The sequence below is a fragment of the Patiria miniata genome, unplaced genomic scaffold (genome assembly GCF_015706575.1).
Source record: "Patiria miniata isolate m_02_andy unplaced genomic scaffold, ASM1570657v1 HiC_scaffold_6, whole genome shotgun sequence".
Lineage (NCBI taxonomy): Eukaryota > Metazoa > Echinodermata > Asteroidea > Valvatida > Asterinidae > Patiria > Patiria miniata.
In genome coordinates, this window is record NW_024037073.1 from 827,492 (window position 1) to 839,625 (window position 12,134).

The window sequence follows — 12,134 nt, forward strand, 5'->3', positions numbered from 1 at the left end:
TAATAAAAAACCCTTTTATAGACGAGGGAGAATTCCAGAATCACATAGAGGGGCAGTCTGGATTTCATACGGTATACCACACGTGCCTAAAGCTTGGTTGGGCCAACACGGCGCAGTGCACGCGGCCTCGCCCATTAAACTGGGCGCACTTTTGAGGGTTTCACGGGAACCGGTTTTTTTTTAACCCAAACTTTACTATACCCACCGATTACCCCGGACCCTTTTATCGGTTCCAGGTCGCGTGGTCGGTCTGTTTGAACAGAGCAAGGGACGCGCTGCCGAGGTTTCTATGTCAATATGCAGAAACTACTTTGATATCTCCAAAGCGTGCCTTACGAGAAAAAAAAAGGTTAAAGTGACGAACTGGGACTGCTTGTTCCCACCTCGTATTGATCTGAAGTTGTGCTTAGGATATGGTACTGTGTTTGTAAAACTGCCAATTACGTTTTTCTCCCGAATTCTTTGAGTTGTACCAAGTGGATGGATGAAATACAGTCTATAGATGAAGATAACTTAAAATGTGTTCTAGAAACTTTATGAGCAGAGCAGTACGTTGAACAGAAATCAAGTTGCACAGGACATTAAATAAATTTGGTTCGTTATGTGAACGATACTGTGTTCGGAAAAAAATAAGCATAAAATTCCTTTGGTTCAAGGTGCGTTTCTATATAGGTTGAAATGTTCAGGATTTCTTTAGGATCCATGCGAAGCATAAGCTAATTTCTGACCTTTATCTTGACTGTTTAGTCCCTTTAACACACCGCAATCTCAGATTCAAATCGCGATTATTGGCCAACTAGAGCAAGGGCAGGAAGAGAGACCAAACTACACGTTGATAGGGGGAATTTCCGAACAACACACTGTTGACGGCAATCAAACATGGGAGTGGCTGGTCCTTGCATAGCGTCGCCGTAATGTTTGCTCGGATTCCGCTATAGCATCCTTTGAATACCAAAAAAAACAGCCCGCTATACTTAACGACCCAGCCTGTTTACCGATATGATATCCTCGTACATAATGAATTCAAATGAGTTGTTGCCGGACAGGCATGTCCACACTTTGTATACCCTAGAGTACGTGCTGAGTTTTCCCGCAGTGCTGAGTCTCGTGCGCTCGTATGGTCTCCGCCCACCCGCCCATATCTGTCGGCGACCACGTGTGATCCAGGGAGCAGATTCAGCACGGGGTAGTCTCATCGCGCGACACCGTGCCTTGGAGTAGCCCTAAGCTATGTGACACCCTCATGAATTCCGATGAGAAGTTGGGTAGCTAAGCATAGACTCTTTGGTTCAACAGAGAGAATGACTTTTGTAAGCCAACGGCTAGAAAAGGGTCATTAAAGAAAAAAGAAAAAAACACACTTTTTCTTACGGTTTGTTGACACTCAGATTTCCCAAACAAAATATTTAACGTTGTAGAATCTGTCGAAATCAATGAACATCTTGAAAGTACTGTCAAGGTTTTGTAATCTGGTTGGTTTTGTAGAATTTCAAAACAAATCAGATTTCTTAGTTTATGTCCTGAGGCATAATTCCTTCTTGTTTACGCTCTTTCTATACGGAAAGTACATGCATATACGCAATGATAGTATAATGCAAATTTTTTTGCAGCAAACTCCGATGCAGTTCATCAACGGTAAACCATCTCAAATTTTAGGCTGCATTTCCTCCTTCCCACTTTTCCATTCCCCTTATTCCATGCATTCATGGAGGTTGATATTGTACGGAATATCCCTCAAGGCTCCGATCCCGGGCTCTTTTCACCTCCATAACGGGTTAGTTTAGCCACAATCCCGGCACCACAATGGGTCAGGGATCAAGAACAGCACGGAGCGAACAGGTCCGTGAGCCCGTCGCCCCGAGCTGTGTTACCCACCAACCGACCCACCACAAGAAACAACAAAAATCCACGGGACTGTGTCCCCACTGGAGTAGTGCGCTTGGCCGCTCGCCTGGTAAACACCGTACAAACACGCACTTTGTACCGTACCAGAGTGCTGATTACCCAAAGGGGGAGTGATCTGCCGGGTCGATAGACTCGTACCAAGGGCCGGCAACGTTTTACTTTAATCCTCTTATGTGATTATCACCACCTACAGTCGAGCCTGGACGATATTGGACGTTAAATTCGAGGGCAAAATATCTTATTCACTGACCAAGCAGAAAATTATGCGATTTTAATAAGAGAACACTTGTTGGCTGGTTCGGTCCGGTGCGCGCTCCGGACTACATCCGTTAACAGCTTTGGGTTCAGAGTGCACAGCGGACCTCGGTTGAATACAATGCCGTCTACGACACTCCAAATTGTACACGAAGAACGGAAACTGATTGTAGACTATTCATAAATACATGTACCCCACCTTCAAAACTCGGAAATAATTTGCGTTTTTACTCCTCAAGGTGTTTAGGATACACATCGAAGTACAAAATGCAGAGATGGGGTATAGGCCGATGACTTCTGGGTGGTATTTTCACCGAAGTACCTCCGAAAGAATATTGACAATCATAGCCATGAAAACAAAAGGCATTCTATTCCAACTTCCATTCCATTTTATAACTATGGCGGCGGGTGTTATTCCATTCAAACACTTCCGAGATGAAGCTCTTACCAAGTCCAGATTGGAAACACAAACTCTCATACAAGTGCATGTGCCAGGGATCACTTGTTGTACGAGATCATTTTCTGGAAACACGGCGTCAGAAATATTTGGCCAATTAAAGGCCTGCAATATATATAAATACACATGCATTATCGATCACACATTGGCTCTATCACGTGAAGTGAGTTAAATGGTAAAGTTAGCGAAGCCCAATTGGACAAAGAATTGTCATTCTATGAGTTATTTCTTTACTTCCTCAATGATGGCTGCGACTATAAATTGGTGATTGAAATAAAGTGACGCGGGAAAAGCAGAATTATGACCATTGAAAAACAGACGAGCGTAATAATTCAACGAATACCTGTTCAGTTTGTAGGATTTAAGAGGTGATGTCCGGGGGGGGGGGGCTCAAATTCAAGCATTTTTTGCTCATCCACAATGTTATGAGTAACAGTTGCAACCTGTTGGTTTGTAATTTGGGTTTTTGTAATGTAGAATTTTTTTTTAATTGAAATCTTGAATCAGAATGATAGAAAACAAATCATTACAGTTATAAGCCTTTAGGCCTACCGTGAGAGGCCAGATTCAGGATTTGCACTGTCCACATAATTATAGAGTCAAACTTTTCTTCAGAAAAAAACCCCGACAGCTTCAAAAGACTATATACAATTTTGACGCCTCTGTAACTGATATTTTACTCATGTGCTTCTTGGCACCACTGCACTAATGACTTCGAAGACATTAGCCATGCACATTCAGAAACAGAATGGCCGACACTAAGTTTCAGGAAATACCTAATCAAAAACAGCGGCCACTGAATCAAGTTAATACTTCAGGATGTTGAGCTGATTTTATTTTTTTCAAAACCTTTTTCACGTTCTAATGTATCGCTCGTGCTAAACTAAAAATTAAACCTCCAATTTTAAGCCTGAAGCTTTGTCTACCGTCGAATAGTACAATACAGCACTATGAATATAAGGTACAGTGCGACCATGATGGAAGTAAGATTTTACCTTCGGGCGTTTTTGAACAACCATGCCTACACCAAAACTTTACAAATCCATGCAGGGAAGTAAAAGAATAAAAGTACGGTAAAGGTAAAAAGAGAGAAAAGGAGTAAGGGGGAAAAAACGCGTAAAAGAAGCTTAGCCCGGGGCGTGGAGGCTTCAAAGGGTTCCGTCGCGTGCCAGGATTGTTAGTGAGAAGTGTGCCGTGCGTGCAGGGGAACTATTGAACACAAACCGGGGCTCTCGTGCTGTGGCGACAGCCAGCCTTTTCGCCCGACGAGTTCTTTGTCGAACTTTGAAAAGAGAGGTAGTGAAACGGCCCTGACGACAACAAAAGCGGTCCGCATAGTTAGCCGTCAATGGATTGAGTTATAGGATTGGGCTTTTTTTTGGGGGGGGGGGGAGACGGGGGGGGGGGAGAGGTATTATTCCCTTACTTGGTCCCTCTCTGAGAGTGTTTGGGTAATTTTCTTTACTAAGCTCCGTAACGCAGTTATCTTACATGAATGAGTAGGGGTAGTGGGTTTTTCTGAAATGGGTATAATTAGGGAAGCTTTTTTTTTTTTTACCGGAGCTTGCTTTGTAAAATACTACCAGTAGATTCGTGAAAGAAGTGAATTGATGGGACCAACAGGTTTTTGTGATGTCGCATTAATATCTGCTCGATCCCCTGGTTTTTTTTAAATTCATGATGAATGGAGTTGTTGGCTCTTTGACGAGAGTGCTTGCACAATGTCTGGTTGTCACTGCACTGCGGGAGCCCCGCCGGCAGTTCAACTGCAGAACTGCGGTGAAACATATGAATCAGCACTTTCCACACAAAATAACTTGATAGTACACGGAGTATTGTGCAGTGACTGTATTGTGTGATATCCGAAATGTCGAAGTTCAAACAAGACATTGAGAAAAGTACTTCAACGTTTGCGTGTATGAGTCTCCTATAACAGGCTACCGAATTGCAACTTTTACGCTGCATCGAAAAATACACTTTAATTCAAAAGTAAAGTTTGATAATGGTTATATAATATAGGGGCAAAAAAGAAGTGATGCGTTTATAAAAAAAAGAAGCGATGCGTTTACAAAAAGAGAAACGGTGAAAACAGTTTTCTTTGAAGCATGAGCTTAGGATTCTGTTCCCGACATCCGGGATTAAAAAGTACACTTCTATTTTTACGGCATTCGATATTTCAATCCTTTTCATGTCAGCTCAAATTTGCATAATGTTTCGTTTCGGTTTCGCATTGAATCCAAAGGGTATAAGATTGAACCCATGATAATCAATCACTAAAATCTATCAGATCCGGGTTTACAGTCGGACAATTGACGTTTGCGAGGGTTGAGCGGGGGAATTCCCTTCAGTACCCGCACGCGCTGCTTTATCAATATAATGTTGTAAATATCTTATTAGTGTCACATTAATAATGTGATATGGAGGAAGTTATAGCCCCGTATTGTACATGGTCAAAGTCTCAACTTCGTGTGACCAGATCAACAGAAGGTAAATAAATACACGAATAAAAAGATAAAAGGAAATCCTAAACAGGACACTATAGCAAATGGCTGCATTCGACGTGTACACTGCAAAAACTGTGTGTTTAGCAATTAAACACTTTTTAACTTGCTATCAGTTTGTACACATGTTTAAATACTAAACATGTTTAGAGTAAGGATGGATAGTGTTTAGCAATTGAACATTGTTGTTTAGGAATTGAAGACATAATGTTTAGCTTCCAAACATGTTTACAAAGTGATAGCGAGGTTGTGTTTAATTGCTAAGCACAGTTTTAGAGTGTATAGGTGTATTTCAAATTGGCAGCCAAGGCGAGGCTCCGTAGTTTCAATCCGTTGTGTAATTAAAAAAAACACCACATTTTAATCGTTACCACAAAAAAAAAACACCGACAAGGACCTTAGTGTGACAAGTAGTATTTTCGTGATAATTTATCATGGCGAGACGAAATACCTAGGTACTTAAGACTCCGTAGTTTCCGAGATTCACCTTCGTTGATGTCTTCCTGAAAATCTCTCTCGAAAAGACGTCTTCTTACAATGATACCCTTTCTCGGAAACTTTTTTTTCTTCTGTGAAGTCCGATTTCAGACGACATATTTCCCTGATGCCCGTATCTTGGGGAGGCGGCTCTGTTGGACTAATTACGGAAACGACGAATCGCGGATCATTTAAAGGCATATAGGAAATGTCACTTTTCACGCATTTTGTTCGTCCCCGAAAATAACACCACTCAAAAGCCAAAGAAGAATGTTCAAATTTCACTCAGCTCAGTGAATATTACACTTTTTGAGAAAACAATGAAAAAAAGAAGAAGAAAAAAGGCCTAACCTTTTGATCACGAAACACGATTTCGTCTATGGCACTCTTTATTTTCAAAAATCAGTCAATTATTGACTGATCGTTGGAAATCATCTGCATGATTTGATTTCTTCTAAATGACAGCAAGCCAGACGGAATGATCTCATGGGGGGGGGGGGGGGGGGGGGGGGGGGGTTAGTACCAGTACGATCTTTAATCCAAGTAAGCTTTTTGGGTTATTCGGTAGGTTACTTTATTGATTGATAAATGCAAATATACACATATGCCTTCAGGTTCTCAAAACTGCGGCCCATGGTTTAAATGCAAATTCAAAATTCGTCTATTCCACCAATTTCGAAAATTTAATTCGTACTGATTACATTACAGGCTTCCACTCTGACTAAGCTATATGAGATTGGTCTTTTGACCTAAATTTGTAATCACTGAATGAAAAGAAATCAAGCATATAAATATGTCTATAAATAAACAGAAAACGAATATACTGGTCCAGCCATCATGATAGGCAGCTATCTCAGTGCGGAGTCGTGTGCATGGCGTCCAACAGACGGCGTTCACCTATCTTCCGAATCACATAACAATTAGTGTTCCAAAGTTTACGTAAATATTTTGTTGAGATAAAGCCCTTTAAAGTAATCTGTGGTTAACTTTAAATTTAGCCAATAAATTTAATTTGACTAGTTGATCGGATGTTTAAAATAGATATAGTTCTTCAGAGTACTCTACAATATATCAGTAACGAATCTAGAGGGGGGTTGGGGTCGCAACTCTCCGTTCAACCCCTGACTAATGTTATGAAACTAGTAAAATGGGGCCAACAGTAATAAATGGAATGCTAAAGTTTCAAAATTTACTATGAAATTGCCTTAGAATGCAGGAGAAATAATCGTAGATTTCCAAATTTTCCCGGCGGCAAGCCCTGGATCCCCCTAGCAAGCCTTGCCTTTGGACGCCTTCGCTCAGTCCCCTCCCCCGACCTTCATATCAACCCCTTCCGTTTTCCTGAAAGCTGTAGATCCGCCCCTGACTGCACAATATATCAATATTTGTAAAACAACATTGCTGAGTGGAAAGTGTTTCTCAACAGTTTTATTTCTTGAGCAAACTTCGAGCGAGAACCACTTAAAATCGGCACACATCGTACGATATTTTGGCTCGTAAATTATAAATGTACAGGGTGAGTAAAAAAACAACAACCAAATGCCAGGACCGTTTTCTTAATAAAGTTCTGCATGTAGCACTTTCAAAATCTTGGATATGAAAGCCCACTTAATACGCTTTCCTTTAGCACAAGAATCATTCAAATCACTTGTGTACTTTTCAAGTTTTCAAGTACTGTGTGTTCTTTCAGCAAACGAAAACAATTCACACGCATCCCTATGTGAATTGTTTTCGTTTTGCTGAAGAACACTTACCTTATTGTGATCCGTGGACAGAACTTTAAAACGGTGGTTGTGTTTAAAATTCCGTAACTTGAAAAGTACATGTTGAGTGATTTGAATGAAGCATTTTTAATTGGGCGTTCATATCTTAGATTTTGTTAGTGCTACATGCAGAATATACACACATCCCTATGTGAATTGTTTTCGTTTTGCTGAAAGAACACTTACCTTTTGGTGATCAGTGGACAGAACTTTAAAACGGTGGTTGTGCTTAAAATTCTATAACTTGAAAGGTACATGAGTGATTTGAATGATTCTTGTACTAAAAGAAAGCTTAGAACTGGGCTTTCATATCTGAGATTTTGTTAGTGCTACATGCAGAACTTCATCGGGCCCTTTTACTTGTGTCAATTTTAATTATATGAATAGGGGAACTGAAATGACAAAATCGCTCCATGTACCCCCGTGAGGGTGTTTTATTCCAACATTTTCAATGACTACAAGAATAATTATGGGAAGTGATTCTGTAGGGATTGTATACTGAATAAACAGAAGAATCGAAACATTACTTCAATCTTTCAAGGGAAAATAATGTTTATACCCCAAACCATTTTTTGTTCAAACGGAAGCTTTGAATTAATAATGCGACTCACACTGTAGGCCTAGTAGTGGCGTAGTATTTGTGGTGTATTTTTGTTATTTTACAAGAAGGTACTTTAACAAATTGTTATTACTAGTTTTGTTAATGGCTTTCATAATAACTGGCATTGCCCCTAGTTTCAGGTTTCTGTGACTTGCATGCAAAGGAGAGAGTCACGGGCTGAACAATAATAGATTTGTTCTTTCGTCATAACCACAATTATACATATTTCTCAGATAATCAGTAAACCGATTTTCTATAGCGTACTAACGATTTCGATGGCTTACAGTGTCACTCAAGCGATTCATGAATGAAGTATTTACGGCGCGCATGCGTCTCTGCGCCGGCCGAACAAAACAACAAGGTCACTTTGTTTTGATGGTTTTTTACTGGATGACGCGCTTGTGTGATTTTCAACAGAGGATAATTTTTGGCGCCAAAACCAGACTGTATTTTTATTGTTTGGGAACCGTCTTTGTCCTTACATAATCAACATTTCGAGTCTATGACTGAAAATGAGGAGAAAATAAGCAGCTTTGAATGGGGCCTGTGGTATAAATCTTCAGATTTTCTATACTGTGTCGCGTAGAGCCTACTTTAATGATTGTTTCGAATTCCACAGGCGTGTCTGGTGTGGCGTGATTGTTGTAATCCCTGTAGGTTTGGGGGATGGCGAGTTAGCCGGATTGGGTCGGCTTTACCGAGATCCACATTCAGCATGATAAACCGTAGTAATCCTTAAGCTTCACGAGTGTTTTGTCAATGCATGCTTTTCAGCAGCCAAACTTAAGCTTGGAAGGAAACCTATAAAAACGTTTCTAATATATTCCATTTTCCTATAAAAACGTCCAGGTTTCTGGAGTTTAAATTTACATATTTTGGTACGATTTTCCAACAGTAGTTTAGAACTAGTAATAGGTTCTGCAAATAAACAAAAATCAAGTAAAATTGAAACATAATAATTTTCAATATTGAAAGGTTGTAAAAAATAAGAAAACAGCTGAGGATTGATCATCTCTTGACCTCCGCGGCACACTCCTTACATGAAAACATTGTTTTATTTAAGAGGCATAGGCACAACTTCGAGTAGGCCATATCAGTCTTTGTAAAAGAGATTCTAAAGGTGCTACCCTGTGGAGATCCGGGTATAACACACGGAACAAAAGGATGTAAAGGTCTCCACAAGGAAATTTCTAAAGGTGTAAAGGTCTCCAGAAGGATATCACGAAATAGATATGGATTTTACTCGAAAACTAGGAATTTCCAAAGTTAACTTATCCGTCGCAAATCAAAGTGTTTTATGTAAGGGATATTTGGTCAGAATTTCAACCCAGGAAAGTAATTCTGGTTCCAATAGCAGCGTTTTTAAAATAGCTTTCGACCCTCTAACCTGTTTGTACACGAGTACAAAGTGATGTCTCCACAGGGATACACATTACGGTAGGTGTGTTCTACTTGAGTTTCTTTCAAACCGCCAAACGCGCCTTCCGTGCAGGCATCTGGTATACCGTATGATTGAATTTGTTTGATGTACATCACCCACCTACAGATGTGTACATCGCCCCAAGCGTCGAATGATGCCCCCCCCCCTCCCCCTCCAGCTTATCGAGTATGCATTGAATGTCCCGGTGTGGAAAAAATGGGTACCCCCCCCCCCCCAACACCACCACCACCACCATCAGCATGAAAACAATTCTTCATACGGTGCTGATTCAGATTTTAGGCCTACGTGCCAATTGTCTGGTCTTGTGTCTGGTCTTGTGTCTGGTCTCGACTACAACACTGCTTTCAGTGCGCTCTTTCTGCGGTCCTTCGTTCCTCGGTCTATACAAAAGAGAAAATAGACCACGTTACATTTGTTTAAAAATTATATGTTGTGGTCACGTGATGACAGCTTTCAACAAACCGTTCTCTTCTGCACTGTATGCATGGCCGTCGCCCCCCCCCCCGGAAAAAGGGGGGGGGAGAGGCGCGAAGTCATATTGCTGTTAACTTAATGGGTTGTGGGGGGGGGGGGCAATGTCCCTGGCCCCCTCGAAAAATGGTAAATCGAGAATATGCTGGGAAAGTACAGGGATGTCGGGGGGGGGGGTAAACATGCTTTGCCTCTCTCTAGAAAAAAATCCTGGCGACGCCCATGTGCATGTGTGAAAGTGGCGACATGCACCGTTTAACGTGGGCAAAATAACATGCAAACATGCTTAAATGTTTGAGTTGCCTGTCGGTTGCCCGTAGGTATGACGTCAGAGATAACATGGTCCACACAACATGAATGAGGGCTCAGTCGTTTTCCCGCCTCGATTCATCGACCAGCGGAAATTAAAAAAGGCAAGCACATAAAGCTTGACGCAGAAAACGGGCACTGGTTTTCATTCAGCTATTGTTTGGATACACACACTGCATGCACGTGAACTCAATCGGACGGAGACTTAAACTTTTACAATTCAACCAACTGGAAATCAAACCCATCGGAAGTATGGTGCCGAAAATGGTTGACTTGTGTGGTTTGTCTCTGTGAATCTAGCAACCGAAATGTCAAACGGGGATCAGAGGTGTTTGTCACAACTCCCAATTATTAATTTGCAATGTCAAGTATAGTTAATTTTACGCCTGTCGTGTCCGATTACAGTCATCGTATTGATCTGAGTAGCGTTGAAATGTCAAAGTTGGTCTCCACTAAATATGAAATAAGTACCACTGTCAGGTTGTAACAGGACTGTCCAACTCCAACTGTCGTCGAAACCGAGGGCCCGTTTGGGGTAAGGATTGCACTAGAAATAGTCCATTGTCCTACAATGGCCTACGACTGAGAACCTCGTGTTCGATTCTCATTTGAAATTTGTCTCAAACTTTATTCTTCTTTTTTTGCCTTTGGACAACCTTTATGAATCAGCATTATAAATTCGAATAAATATAAACATGCATGGAATGTAAACAAATGTATTATTTTTACATTTAATTTCCCCTCTAAACCAACGTCATATAGTATAACACTAACATCATATCCCCAGCATACCGCAAGAAATGGCTTGACAGTGCGCTATATGCAAGCATATTTATGTGTAATCCGAGTATTTTTTTCAGTATAAATTAAATCAGGTGTCGCCCGTCAGTATTGTGCACGCGAGTTAATATAGTTTCATAGTTCAAAGTAATTATTCAAATGGTGACGTTTACTTTACATCTTCGAACGCGGGTTTGAGATCATGCCCATGTTTGATTCTCATCCAATGAACAGTTAGGAAGCAATGTTGGTTTGTTAATCTTTATTTTGAACCCATCTAATTCTGACCTTCTGGTAACCCCGGAAGGACAGGTAAAGCGACTTCACGTACACAACCACAGACATGTACAACGTAGCAAATAAACGTGAAAATAGGAAACCTTGCAAAATCATACCGTAACACTGAGGTTAAAAACCTGAATTGCACTAGGGTACCATCAACAATGATCTCATTAATGTTTTGTTCAAGAGGTCAATTAAATACGGAATAGCACTGTTATTACAAACTTCTGTCTCACCTCTAGAATTTTTCCCCCATTGGTATCGGTGCAGTATTTTCATTACAGAAAAGAACTAAGGAAAAGATGCAGTTTTAATTTCGTCTCGAGTGTTGTAGTGCACTGTTATAAGATGCACTTCAAAGATATAAGCGAATTAACTGATGGATAGCACAATACATGAATGGCCTGACACCGCCAATGGTATACACGTATCAGCAAAAACATCACGTTGCGGAAGCCGATGTTAACGGTTTACATAAGTTCGTTGCTAATCTATCGAGTGGCAAACACTTCAATTTCCCTGAACGACCCTGAATAAGGATTGAGACAATCATCGGAATATAGCGGAGACTCCAATAATCATCTCCCAAGGGGTCGACTAAATCGATGTTCGAACATACAAAAAAGAACCTATCTAGTTCTTTTACGCGCGAGATCATTCTTCAGTCAATAATGGCTCCACGAAAACCAATAACCGGTTACGACCCCCTCGTGGGTCATTGTGCTCGTCGCGTGCCGTGGAGGATTATGAATGCTTAAGCAGGAATTAGAGTCTTCATCGGATCTTACCGTTCTTTCATGGGAGGGATTAGAGGAACGCGCTGGTATCGATTGGCAACCTCCACGGGGGTGGTGAGACAAGAATAGGGTTGGGGGAGAGAGACCCGGTCCGC